This window comes from Schistocerca piceifrons, chromosome 2 (genome assembly GCF_021461385.2).
Source record: "Schistocerca piceifrons isolate TAMUIC-IGC-003096 chromosome 2, iqSchPice1.1, whole genome shotgun sequence".
In the NCBI taxonomy this organism is placed as follows: Eukaryota; Metazoa; Arthropoda; class Insecta; order Orthoptera; family Acrididae; genus Schistocerca; species Schistocerca piceifrons.
The window spans coordinates 1,078,794,176-1,078,809,496 of NC_060139.1; positions in this window are offsets into that span (position 1 = coordinate 1,078,794,176).

Below are 15,321 nucleotides of genomic sequence, written 5' to 3' on the forward strand. Positions count from 1 at the left end.
TTTAGAAGATTATCACAGTATGAACCATCCATCTTCAATCAGTGGAACATAAGTGTTAAATGTACCTCTATGTTTAACTGTAATTTTCCTATTTCATTTACCTCAGTACGGTCCTTACCTAAACAAATTTATTCTGAGTATCCTGATGTTTACTGAAGCTTGAATAATAGTAAATAACTGGCAGTAGTACTGTTTTGGTAGTAAATTCTGATAATCATTATTAAATTCTGAAGTTTGCACATATCACTTTCAGGGCCACCGCTTTGCGTGACCTAGCGGATAAGTTTTCAATAGTATTTGTGAAAGTAAAGTAACATAACTGTTTAACTGCAACAATCTTAACAGTAATTGGTCGTGTTGCTTCTCCATGTCAAAGAAAGCCAGACAAATATTGGTTTTAGTAAAACATTAACAAATAAGAGTCCTAAAGAAATGAAATTTAGTCGTGTTAAGTAATGGTTTTGGTCATATGAATTGTAGCTATAAGTTTTTTTTTTTTTTTTTGTTGAAACGTGTGTCTTCTTTAAATAATTACTGAAGTATAGTGATAAATTCCGTAAGTAGGAGAAAGTGGGATTAATAATACTTACTGCCAAGTGACAGCAGTAAGTGAAAGTAGTTATTTATTCAGTGTCAAAAATTGACTTCATCTTTTGTGTAGACACTGTGCCTGATTTGGGCTGGCAGCCATTTTATTAAGTAAAACAGTTTATTGTTATAACAGGCTTTGTGTGATAAAAGGTTTCCAAAAGTAATTATTCTCACTGCCTTTCCCCAAACTGTACGATTCGGAGAAAAATAGTTGATGGTTTGGAGCATTAGTGCTGCGTGATTTTGTGGTGGTGTTCCTGCCGCTACTTACTGCAGAGTTCTGACATTCCAAATTGCGGATCTTCCAGCTTTAAAGTGGTAGAACTTAAACGTTCTGGTACCGTACCAACGAGAACGTGAAAGTAATGTTGCAAAACCAACACAGTTGCTCTCTCAGCAGCATAATACATAATACACATTTTAAGTTTATGCAGCTATGTGTAGGGACAATAACACTTTGTCTCAAAACATTGACAGCATCATGTAAGGCTGATGTTAACAGGGACATTATGCAACTAATGCCGACGTCCACATCTTTCCAGTGTTGAAGATGATGCTGGGAGGATGGTTAAATGAACTTACATTGCAAACTCTGAGAATCATAATAACCAGGTAGGGAAGTATGAGGAGCCACCCCACATATGATTAGCGAACCAGAGGTTCAATCAGCTATCTATTACTTTACTCAAGTGTCTTGCACCTGTATGTGATACTCTAGTGACAAATGGTCTACTGAATCTACAATGAAGGACCTGTCCCCACAGATTGGGGCTCCTGCATTAACTCAATGGAATAACAGTGCTTGTTCGACACGGATGACTGGATAATTCTAATGTAATTTGAGTCTCATGTGAGGAATCCTTAGAGGAGCAAAGCATCTGCTTTCTGGATGAAAAGCCAATATTGGCTGAAGCTGGCAAAATTCCTTGGAAATCAGTGAAAGAACTATGGTAGAACAGTTTAGCCTGTTCAAAGAAAGTCAACCTCAAATTATGGGCTAATCAATGTAATTTTAGTTTCAGATTCACATAGTAAATGATAAGAAGTAAAAAATGACATTTGTCAGAAGAAAACTATCAGGTTTTGAAAATATAATGCAACTGAATAGATGAAAGATCTACTCACTAACACTCATATAGAGGGTATTACAGTTTGCAAGCTTTGGGAGCCAGTGGCTCTTCTCTTGGCAGAGGGGTTGAAGGGGAAGGAAGAGAGGTGATGGAGAAGGCCTGTTGAGGTGAACAAAAAGTGGTACAATTTGCAAAGACGTCCAAAGCAAGGGGGACCATTTGCGGCATTAAGAGTTCCAGCTTCTCCCAACTCCACCCCTTTTTTTCTAAACCTCACCAGTTCTTTTCCTTGGCCTCACTTTCTTTCCCTTCAACCTTTCTTCCACAAGGAAGGCCCATTGGCTACCTAAGCTTGCCAACTTAAAGACTTTCTATATAGTAGATCTTTTTATGTATCCAATTGCATTATAAATTATTAGAAGAGTAAGTCAAATGAGGACAGAAAATCAAGATGGACATTCAACACAGTGAAGATGGGACATTGGATGCATTCTGAGCATCATACAACCAAGAAATACCTTGGCCCAATTGAATTATGGCTCCTCCTCTTGAACACCCTCCCCATTCTGTTGTTACCTTCTTATGAGACTATACAACCACAACCTTAATTTATCCTGTTTCTTCTCTGTTTAAGTCAGCTCAACTCATCACCATTCCCTTACTCCAAAACGACCTGCTCTTTCACCAAAGTTCTACTCCAATTGCTCTCCTTACCTCGTTATGCAGAATTTAACATATTGGAATGCAGTTGCTCATAATTCATTTCAGACACTGATACCTTACTCCCAGAACAGTCTGGATTCCTCAACGAGTGTTTCACAGTCTACCAGCCCCTGCGATCAGCAGAGTGGATCTGCACAGCAAAACATCAGTGATAGAGCATCAGCAGAGTGTTCCTCAATACAGAGAGAGCATCCAACTGCATTTCTTGTGGGACCTTAAATATTTAACTTATTTGTCATATGCCAGTGAGGGTATTTGCTCATAATGACATTAGTTTCTCAAGATGAGGTGACTGTTTGGATTGCAAACATTGCAGCAGCATAAATCTGATTTACAGTTGTAATGGTGTAAGTTTCAGTTCAGGAACAAACTCACTGTAATATCTACAAAAAAACATCCCCAAATATGTGGGAAGGGATATTGCCCAGGGATACATGCCACAAAACTGGAAATAAATGCAATAAATGCTGTACTTCAGAATGTACAAAAACTGCAACCCTTATGACAAGTTTTATGAGACACCAAAAGAGAAAAAAAAAAAAAAATTCATGACACTGTTTATGGAGCACTGCTACAACTGGAGAGACAGTGCATAAAGATGCACTGACAAGTCAAGAATCTTCAGCTGGGTCGTCTGAGAGGAAGCACAGAGGTGTTTTCTAGAGCCCCAATAGGACATACCCTATACATACAGGAGCACCTAGAAATGTTTACCCACAAAAACACAGCTCCACAAACCAAGTCGAATGAAAATAATGAATTTAGCCCTAATGGGTTTTCCAACACACAGTCTGTGGCATGCTCTGCTGCTGTTCACTGGGCCACACCTCACCCCACACCTGCTGGTGGTCACACAGCCAATGACATACCTGGGAAAGCGAGTTGTTGCCTCTTCTGCACAATCGAGGGACTTCAAAAATATTTGAATTTAATACTAGAGTAGTTCTGGTTTTTTATAAAATATTCTTACATGTCTGTATCTTTTAGTGTATTCTTTGCTGAAGTTTTAGTTCATGAGGCACAGTGGTTTTTTTTCTTGCCAAATTGTAGAGGCAAAAACTACTTTTACAATCAAACTTCCCATTAAAGTGAAAGGTATTTAATCCGTAAGTTTCATGTGGGTACCATACAGGTATTATGGAATAGGCTAATAATATCTACAAAGCAAACTGCTAACAAGTTCTTGTTCTCAAGTTTGGGTATACTGTACATCGAATAAATAAACCATCCAAGGAGTTGCTGCAATTAGTATGCAATTTTATTCATTTTAATTGTGCTTTATAACACAACTAAACATTTTTAATTTGAATTGTGTGTGTCTTTTTATAATTAGAAATAACAGGGGGAAAATATAACATTAATAATAACAAGTAAAATCTAAAGACAGTGTTCCCCACTGCAGTTCCAAGTGTCAACTGAAGCTACATCTTAGTGTAATTCTTAAATCCGTTTTCAGTTAACACCTCAATAAGATGTAAATTTTAACATGGACACTGAACCTCACTTCACAAGTACAAATTTTTTGCTGAGTGATCCTCTCAAATTAGGTATTTTTTTATATTTTGGGAACTAGACTTATTAATAGAATGTATTATTTTCTTTGAAATTTTCATTGGAGTAGAAGCACGATTGTTGTACCTTCATTTCTACTAAAATGTACTCTTTGTGGAATTTTCCATTACAAATGAGAAAATATGAAAATCCAATGCAAAAGAGAACAGTGTCAATATGTGCAATTTACTTACAATGCATTTAAATCTTGCAGTCCAAACACAGATTTCTGAGCAGGAACAGAAAAATATGAGTACACAGATCATGGGGTGATGTGAATCATATGGAATGAAATCGTATATGAAGTCCATAGAAACCCAGGCATCACTACACCTCCACCACCACTATCGCTCATTTGAGTAGTGCCCTGTTCACCTGCTCTGGTTCCCAGACAGAGGCCACTGATCTCGAGCCTGCACCTCTATTGCCTGCAGCCGAAAGACAGCTCTCTCTGTTGGGCAAATGCTTCTCATACAGCCACCTACCTTGTACTTAAGCTGACACATCCTTACTCAATAACTAGAATGTATCTAACAGTCGCGCCTTTTATTGTGTTCAGAGTTAGACAACACGTGGAAACAAGTAGAAATTTCAACCACTAAGTTCCTGTGACTGTTTCTTCTTGTATGTCACCTATGAATGTGGTACCTCTACCACTTGTGTGGCAGCAGCAATTTACTATAACCACCTCAGAAAAACTAGTGGCTACACTGATGGTTCAGGTTCCACCAACAAAGGTGCACCAACCATGGTTTATGTCAGTCATACGATGACTATGCTGAAGAAGCGAAATTTGTGAAAAATGGCTACACCAACACCTCATTGAATTCAGGATAATGGACAAAGAGTCTTAAGTGTTTGTTGGGGATTCCTGCCATGTGTGCAACAATGGCTGTGCTTTAAATAAACTGGCCTCACACTTTTGATGAAATGTGTAGTTTGTCGTCATCTCATAGTCATGAGTGCATCCACATCAGTGTTGCCCGTGTAGAGTTTTACCAGTAACACAGGCAGTCACATCAGTTATCAGGATTAGATAACAGAGCTGAAGGGTTTGAGGGCTGTAAATGTCACTTTGTTACTAAAAGCTCCAAAGAATCTTATGCAGACTTTATAGTTCACAACGTGAATGTCTCGCTAATGCCTGATAAGGAAATTCATCAGAAAACCCTGCAATGTGAGGATTTGTCCTCAGAGGAAGTTTTACCATTGGTCACTCTCTTTAAGTAACCTCCCAAATCGAAGCGCCAGGCGACATCACCATCATACACAGTGAACTGCTTCAGCACATGGCACCAATTCACCAGATGTTGTGGAAGTCACTGCCCCTCAAACCGAAAGCCTAGCTGAGATGGATAAACTTGTTGATGATGATGAGAAGGAGACCCTGTGGCACTATGGACAAATCCCTCTCACTTCGTGCAGCATGAGGCGGCTCCATGCCCCAAATGGTGAGTTGTGGCATAACAAAATCCACATGGCTTCTATTTGTCACACACAGCCTTCCTTGATATAAATGGACCTTGACATTCATTCTATTTCATTATTGTCTGCAGGTTAAAATGATTTTTTTTATTGAAGTGTTTGTGCTGCAGAAACCATTATCTCCAAAACTGAACACCAGATCAACCGTTTCACTCCTCTGCTCTCAGACCCACACACAGATCGGCTCCCACCATCAGCAACCATCAAATGCCATGTGGTAAGCTACAAACAAACAGCATATTCCAATTCTCACTCAGTTTCTGTCCACCAGAGCTTACATGGTTGAATGTACTGCAGATGTTTATTTGGTTGTTAAAGGTACTGACACTGAAGATTTAATTGGGTTGCATGCTTTTGTTACCTTTGAATTTTTTATTAATGAAAATATGTATCTTTTGTCAGATATGGTTCCTTATCAAGACCTACATTAATTGCGTTCTGAAACTTCGGATTTGTTTTCTGTGGGATTACGGTGTGAACAACTTCACAGCACATATCAATCTAACAATTTGGTTTGGCTGCATATTTTCACGTCCTTACATGAATGAGCACAACTGAATCTGTTGAGTCACCAGGCATAATTCGACTGCTTTAGACAAATGGGTGGGCTATTCCATTAATGATCATCAAAAACACAGGTGTGTCACCTCCAAATTTGTGGGGACATCAAATATATCAGAGTCCTGTTGTTGACACATACCTTCTGCTATGAGCTGATGAGTTACTTGCAAAAATTGCACTAATCCTATTCCCAAACTAACTGGGTACGGTGTCCCTTGCAGGTTCCATTAAAAGACACAGTGAAACAATTTCACAAAGTAAGTGCACATTTTGGTCTTAGTTGATATGAACATTAAATATTTGGAGTACCTAGCCCACAGCAAAATTTCAATGCTCACCAGAGCAACATATGGTCGATGTTGCTCACTGCATCATCTGTTCCCACAATATTGCAGTAACAGGCACTTCAACTAAAGAACAGTTACATAAGCTTCATTCTCTCTAACATTTTTTACAGCATCTGAAGTGTAATTATACTGACCCACATTTTCTCCTTCCTCTGCTGTATATCTTGGACACAAAATTTCCATAAACAGTGTCCAAGCCCCAAACAGCGTGACACTGCTCTACAGTTCTGACCAATTTGCGAGAACTACAGGCATTCCTCAGAAGGAAAGCATTCCATCACCAGTTTATTTCAGGTGCAGCCACTCTGGGACACCCTCTGCACCAGTTTCTTTATAAAGTTTTTTTCTTTTAAGCAGTCTCTCACTTGTGATCACACCTTTGTGGAACTTTGTAACACATTATGCTCTAACCATTTGTTGGGTTTCTAATCCTGATAACATGTAAGCTTTCACGACCGGCGTCTTCATTAATTAAGACTTCTGGGCTGAATTGCCATGGTTGATATATAAAACTGCTTCTTCTTCCTGACATTTCGTTGCTTACTGCGGGCAACATCTTGTGAGATGAGTCACCTCAGAAGATCTTTCCCACAGTAGGCAATGAAACATTAGGAATGAGAAGCAGTTTTATATATGGACCACGGAAATTCAGCCCGGAAGTTTTAATTAATGACAATATGCTCTGTTCCTCACCTTGCGACTTTCCATCCTGCTAAATCTATAGTCTTGCCCAGAGGCACATCTTACTATGGGGTGGTGGCTGTTCTGCCCTATTGCCATGCAAACGGCTCTGAGCAACCCATCATTTAAGCATCCAAAACACCTAACATAGCACAGCATCACTATTCGCAACTCAAAAAAGATGCCCTTATAGTAGTTTATGCACCAAAAAAATTTCACATATTCTAATATGGCAATGAAGTTCCACTTAGCCACATGTCAATCTTTCAGTTTCCTTGTTTAACCCATCATCTGCTTTATCTGACACATCCACTCATCGCCTTTCACTATCAGGGATTGCTTTTGTCAATAAGAAATTTCCACCTCACATCACAGGATGCAAATGCTGATACATTGCCTTGAGTGCCCGTTAGGGCTCCATACATCCTTTGATTGGCAAGATTTGTTGGGTTTCCAGCTATAGACAGATGCATGATAGTTACCCTGTACGAGCTCCAGGACTGCACCTGCAGTAGCTGTGGAGCCAGGGCTTAAACAAGTTGTGTGCACGTATGACAAGGGCAGATTGACTGTCTGCCAGGACACCTGTCTGGCCGTTTTTGGATCTTGTACAATTTCAATCATCATCTTTCTCTGTTAGATTGTGTCATTCTCTTCTTAATGGAAGAGGGTACTACCCTCGACATGATTCTTACAACGTTACTTAGGGAGGACCTCAACCTGTTACTCAGAGGTCATCATCAGAAAGGCCACCAAACTAAACACTTGGCACATCTGCACAAGTTCTGGACAGCTATCAATCATGAAGTAGATTGCCCAGTCATGGCATGACAAAAGTGTTCAAATTGACAGGGGGCACCGTGAACTGGAGCCTCTCTGGATGCTGACTTACAATTCAGAATGTGTGTCAATGTCACAATGCCTGTCACAACAGATCAGGCCATTGGACAAATTACATAAAATGGTTGTAACATCAGCAGCTGCTGCCAAAAAAACACATTCCCTGTTTTTTTTCTGATCACACTTCATATCACCAGAGGATTGGGTGGATAGTGTAGAGGATCAAAGTTGGAGGGAGCACAGAATTGCTGTAAACAAGGTTCTCTACAGTGTCTTGCATGGCTGGTGTCAGTGAGATGCCTAGAAAAAAACTGTTTCCACTGCAAAGAATAAGTGAAGGAAAGAAGGTCTTTCAAAGGTCCAGCATGGTTAACATTAGTATTGGAGCAAGATGAGGTCTTCAGAAAGTACTGAGACTTCTGCAGAGATCAGAGCTGCAGCAGAAAGATTGGCAAGAATGTTACAGATTGAGTGTTCAGGAGTAATGTGTTTCATGGAGGGTGAAGGAACTTTTTGTCGATATGGAAGATGGAGTAAGACAGCAAGGCACTGTTGAGGAGCTACAAGAAGTTGATGTGAGTCTCAGATCACATTTTAAAGCTTTTTATTGGCTTTAGGAAGTCACACAGAGGCCTAAGACAAATGGGGAATGCTTTTCCAACAGTTTGAGTGAAAGAGTTTCTATTACACTGATGCCATTCTAGAAGTTGGGGTCACTGAGTAAAACGATGTTTTGAAAATAGTAGAGGGCTGTCAAGTATAGTTCAAGCTGTGCATCACTGCAAAGGACCTGACTGCTGAGGGTGAGGGACTGATGGAATTGGAAAAGGTGAAGGCTCTTACAGTAGGATGGGTAAAATCTTTAGGTATCAACTTTCATGGTTAGCCCATTAAGTGGGATACTATGTGCTAACACAATTTTAGAAAGCAAATGTGTGAATTTTAATTTCCAGGAATTTCCACTTCTAATCTGATGACACCTTCCTTTCCTAAATTGGTCTCAGCGAGTCCAACATCAGTCCACTGCAGCACACAGCAGTTCATAACTTGAAAACCAATCTGAAACTTATCATACTTCCCACAGACTAAGGATTTGAAATCTCAGTGACCCTGGCTCAGGGTCTCTCTCAGCTTTCTGAAATCTCAGTACACAAACCCAACAATCATGATCCTAGTCTAGAAGTCCTACAAGACCTCCAGCAGGTTTTTGAGGCTTTAGTTTCATCCCAAAACCAGACACCTGAATCCACCTCCCTCCTCACACCAGTGACTCCACGAACACCACAAACACAATCCCATAGATCTCCTTACTTGTCACCCATTGTGGCTGAGTGCAGTGCTACTATAGAATAAACTTGTTTCTCTGTTGACTAACACCTCCACATTATATAAGCAACCTACTATCCTACATTCAAGACAATGATCACATCCTTCACTGCCACTCCACAGTTCCTGTCCCTTTACAACCAGACCCTTTGCCGGTCACTGTTGATGTGACTTTCTTTTACACTGACATCTCCCTGCCAATGGCCATTCAACCATGGAACACTATCATTCCCAATGTCTTCCTGACACAAAGCCTACTACTCTTTCCTATTCCTTTTAGACAACCACATCCTTACCCACAATTATTTCACTTTCAAAGGCCAAATCAACAAACAAATCCATGCGACTGCCATAGGTACTCTGCATGGCACCATCGTATGTTATCTTATCTCTGGGCATTCTGGAGGAATCTTTCTCATCTAGTCAACAGATAAAACCTCTTGTCTGGTTCAGATTCAGTAATGGCATTTTCATGATCGACTCACATCAGAGGACAATCTTTCCTCTTTCCTCCATAAACTTAACACCTATTCCCAGGCCAAAACAAAACAAATTCTAAAATACCTTCAGCCATCTATATTTCAGATTTTATTTTACTTATGTGACCAATTTCGCCATTTCAGTACACCAATTTCAAGCCTCCTGATCAACATGTAAGAAGGATCCAACCTCTGGTCCAATCAAAATAGGAGACACCATTCAGCAACTGGTATCCCCAGACTACCTTTGTAACATTTTGATTGTCTATCAATGTGTAATTGACTATTGTGCATGAATCTGTGATTGAACAATGAAGGGATCACATTGTTAAAAAAGTAGTCTACAGATACTAATTACAGAATGCTGGCCTCTATTTCGATTGCACATGAGGTCAGATTCTTCACACACGTCAGCCAGGCAGCATGTAGATGGTATAGTGAAATGCCGGAACTGATTGCATAATTAAAATATAATCTGAAATATAGACAGCTGAAGGTGTTTTCAGTCTGAGACTTTATACTGAAGAGGTACGGGGAGATGGATTCTGGTGTCTGAATTTGGAATCTAAGGCCTTGAGGAGCTGCAGGAGTTCCTCAGCAATCCTGTATAAAGATGGACTTGAGACAGTTTGAAAGTTTTCTTCATGCGGTCCACCTCAAATAACAGCCTCACTGTCCGAGATGTGGATCTCGACTTCTCACTCTGCTCCATAATTAAGTCCATCAGTATCGAGTGCACCAACCACTAACACTTCCTCCAATTTGACAGTTGCCAACCATTCTACGTCAAAAACCTCTTTTGTACAGCCCCACCATCTGTGGATGCCACATCAGTAATGGGACAGGGCCATGTGTAAAAAGCAGCCACATACATGGGCACAACAGGTCTACTCACAACTGTCTACTTAGATAGATGGCTGTGGCTACCACCAAACTGTGGAATACTGCAAATTGATCATCCAGCTGCCAAATGTTCACATTGCGACACAAATGACTTCAACAACTGCTTCATTATATGGGCCATTTGGATACTCCCTTACGGCACACATTTCTATGAACTATTCAGTTGTAGTCCAGTGAATGGGTGCTCAAAAGGAGTGTAGAGTGTACAGAATATACAACAAATCTTTACTTACTGACTGTTAGGGACAGTTAGGAGGTAAGCATACAAGTTCCCACCCTTGGGAGGTGAGCTAGAAGTGAGAATTTTTTTTCTTTTTCGTCTCGCAAACAGTGAATTGTAAAAAAAAAAGTGTTCAAACATGAAAGCTAATTAAATTTACTATGAGATATATGTGTTTGTCAGATTCCCAATGGTTTCTGACATATGTTACTGAAAATCTATTTTCAAAAGAAATCATTTTTACCTCTTTCTTTTTGTCAATAATTTGTTTGTAGTGCCTCCCAAGATGGTTTCTCAGAAAGATTGTCATGGACAAAGTATTAGAGCATAAAATTTCATTCAATTTCATATAAACACTTGCAATTTTGTCTTCAACAAAGACAAATTACTGAAATTCCATGCTGTATGCTCAAGTTCGATGCCCCTCTGCAAGCGAGCATGTGGCATTTTAACTGCTGTAACTTGTGATCATGATGAATAATATCACTTTTACAATGGACAAAATGTTATTCCACTTGAAACAACTTCTTTTAAATTTATAGCTTTTACTATATCATTAGGAATCATATACTGAAAGTGACTTTTCATAGAATGAGTGTTTAAATGGACCAATAGTAATTCACAAATGGAAGAAAATATGCATTCAAGACGACATATTGGTTTTTTGAGGTGCAAGATTCGAGGCACATTGCTTTTCATCAGCAATGGAGATGCTGTCAAAGTTGCCCATACCTCAAGCATGGGAATACATTAACAATGGGGAGGCCCTTCACGGAACAACAAATGCCAACCACATGGCTTCTTCTGGGAGACTGTGTGAAGCGGAGTGGGGTTCTCACTCACTCCATTTATCTTCAGTTCACTTCAAATGTTCACTGTTGAGAGTTGAGAATGTCTGTTTTGTTTAATTGTCATACATCTGTTGTTCTATAAATATTTTAATTTACGCAAATGTTGACAGTGTAGAGCATGTTACATTTACTAGGTTCTTTTTGTGTAATGAAACAATTTATGGAGCAGGTAATGGTGTTTCCACAGTGACAAAGAAGGAATATTATCACTCACTGAAGTGAATAGAGTTAGAAGAGATGGAAATGCCCTTCTCATTCATACTCAACGTAAACAAATAAATAAAAAAATTAAAAGGACCTCACACCAGACCATCAATGCCCATTTGAACAGACAGGATCTTTCAATGTCCTCTGAATCATCTTAGCCTGCAAGTTTGAGAGCCAAACAATTAAAATTCAGTTCCAAAACAATGTGTCTTTTGTGCCAAAGGTGCTAATGGTGAGCAAAAGAAGCTCAGAGAGGCATAAGAGATATTTTCAGTTACTAACATCACAAAAGGACACAACAAAGCCAACATTCAAGTAATGAATATGGATGCTGCTGAAGCTAGACACAGTCAAAGGGGAGACAAAATGATGGATTGTCTTTTCTCCCTAAATTATTTAGTTGCAGAATGAGGCTGCATGTCATGATGAATGCTAGTCAGACTTTCTGAAACCATTATACCAGAGACTGTAAACATCCACAAATGAAGATTCTGTTTCAAATGCAATTGAAATGGTTGGTTAGTTACTGGAGGGGAATACTGCTACTCAGTTTATAGTAAACAAAATTATGTGCACCATTACTGACGTGAGTGGAGAAATATCATAACTGAACTGTTGAGGAGATATGAGGATCACACTCACTATCACGGGGTTCAACAGATTCAAGGTAGCAATGATTTGATGTAGAAACACTGGGTACATATTGTTAACCAACATTTTATATTATAATGAAAATGATGGAGCAGAACATGTCAAGATCAACTGAAAAGCTTCCAAGACAACAAGGCAAGGTATTCAGAATGAGGAGTCCAATTACAACACTTAGCCACCAAGAGAACTTCTTGAAGGATGTAGATTCTCTCCCCCAATCCCTCCAAAACTTTCTCAAGGCGATTACATTGGGGCAGGGGGTGGGGACTTAGTGATCAAGGAAGAAGTCTTGTTTTGTGTATATACTTGGGTAAGAAGAAAAATTTCCTGGATTTCCAAGGTGAAAATACAATACTTCCAGTGTGAAAATACACTTTATGTTAAATGACAGTACATTTTCCCCAGAGATGTAAAACTCACCAATCCTTTCAATGATGGACAATTTATACACTGTCAAAGAACTTCCTGGCACTTTAGAAAATGAAACAGGGAAAAAATATGTTTTAGGAAAATCTTTGATGCACAGCATCATGTACATTGTGTATTTTCTTATTGGCTCTGAGCACTATGGGACTTCTGAGGTAATCAGTCCCCTGATTTTCTTTTTATGAAAGGATAAATACACATTCTGCCACATACAGCACATTAGTTTGCGAATCACTGAAATTGAGATTGCAATGTGCTTTCATCAGCCAATCATAGCTCATGTTATGTGATCTCGCCAGCCTATGACAGCAGATATGAAGAGCATAGGTTATGTGATGTAGTTAGCCAGTAGCAACGCCATTGTTAGGTAACACTAACACACAAAAAGTTAAAACTAATTGTTTAAATTAATACACATACAGCATAGCTGAAAGCATAGCTAAGCTTTTCCACAGAATATGGGCCCTTTTTCATGTGTGTTACCCTTTAAAATGTATCAAACATAAATGTGCCAGTAAAATATTAAATAATGACAGAAATGGTTGGCACTCTGGGCCTCAAATTTTCCTAAGTGATAGGTCCTCAAAGTGAATAAGATGCAAATGAGATTTAAGAAATTCATCCCACATTCTCACATGTAACATGGTTCATCTTGCATAAAAGGAAATTTACTTTGAAAGTAATGCTCCTCAAATCACAATTAGCAATATTTTGCCACAACCTGTTAGAAATAGGTCCATCTGAACAGTTGACAGAGTGTACTAGAAGACAAGCATTACTATGCATGCACAGTCATTGTCATGAAGGGAGGCCTGCTTGGTGTGCACCTTTCATCGCATTTCGTCATATGATTTGGCCATACTGTTATCTATCACTTCCAATCAAGTATGCATTCACACAGCACAGAAAAAAGCTAATTAGAAAGAATTCAAATTTCTTTGGGGGGTGGCGGAGGGTAGGGGCATGGGGGGTAGGGACAGTTTATATTCTACTCCAAGAGTAAAAATAAAGCCTTGTGGGAAATTACAATGATAAAACATGATGGTGTGCTGCCAGTCTATAAGCCTAGAGGTGGTACTAGACAAGTGTTGAAACATTTGTGGTCTAAAAACAGTGTGCTTCACAGAAGGCTCATTTCTAAAATTCTGCTAAAGCTGTCAATATATTTAAAACCTAAAATTTTATTCAATACTACTGACCAATTCCACCTGCTTAGTGATCTTCACATGAACATTTATGTATGTTTGTATGTAACAGATCTTACAGTATTTCATAACAGAATAAGGACATCAGGAAACTCCAAAAGCATCAGAATTTTGTAAACCATACTGAAGTGCATAATTTGGCTTAAAGTGCAAATTTGTATGTCCAGTTTCATCTGAAGTAGGCCCCAACCTAGCATTTACGTTCTCAGTGCAGTTGTAGGAATGCGTATTTTTGGAGTACCAGTACTGTATTTCCTAAGGGTTGGACCTTTATGAAGGCATTATGCCATACTTGCCAGTAAATGGAAACATGCACATGAAATTCAACAAACAGTTCAAACTAGGCTATAGTGAGGGATGAAACACTTCATTACAAATAAGTTGATTGCCTCTGCAGAAAGGTTCATGAAAGCTACATTTCTTTATCAAATCAACAAAAAGGTTCGTTGTCCTGCAAGATAATGGTAAAAAAAAAAAAGTCTTCCATGACTACGTGAATGTGTTTTAATTCACATCATATCTACAAGCCAATGTGAGAGCTGCAAACAAAAAGCAAACAGCAAAAATGAAAAATAAACAGAAGTCATGTTGCGACTATGTACGCCCCACCCCCTCCCCCCACAAACACCAACCCTTCACCCACCCATAACAACTCTGACTGTGTTGTAACAGAGACCATTCCAGTTGCCGTGTTGCTATGAATGGAAGCATGGTGGGACTGAATGGGAGTGGCCCACAAACAAACAAGATGGACAAATGGGAAAGTGATGTGTGCACATCGTCCTAGCGGTTATTGATCCAATCTGGCATAAAGTTTGCCTATATAGCATGTGCCTCAGGTGAGGAATGAAGAGAGAGTGAACATGGAGGTGCTAGGAGGCATGAGTCTTGCATCCACTGTGTTTGGAAGCACACTGGGTGGCAGTATAAGCTGGCAACGCATAGAACTGAGACTGTTGGTACTGGTGTTGGTGATTCTGACATTCATTGGTGGATGGGACTGAGTGGACAGCCTTGTTTCTGCTCATGATGGCATTGGAACCATGGTGTTTTTTTTTTTTTATTATTTGGAAACAATGTGATTTATGTAATGCTTCCTCTTGTTGTCTCATTTGAAATTCTTGTCAGCTACTTCACTCTCTCCTATGGATAGTTGCCAACTGCCAGTCCTGAATGATTTCCTTAGTACTGAAATGCCATGTTT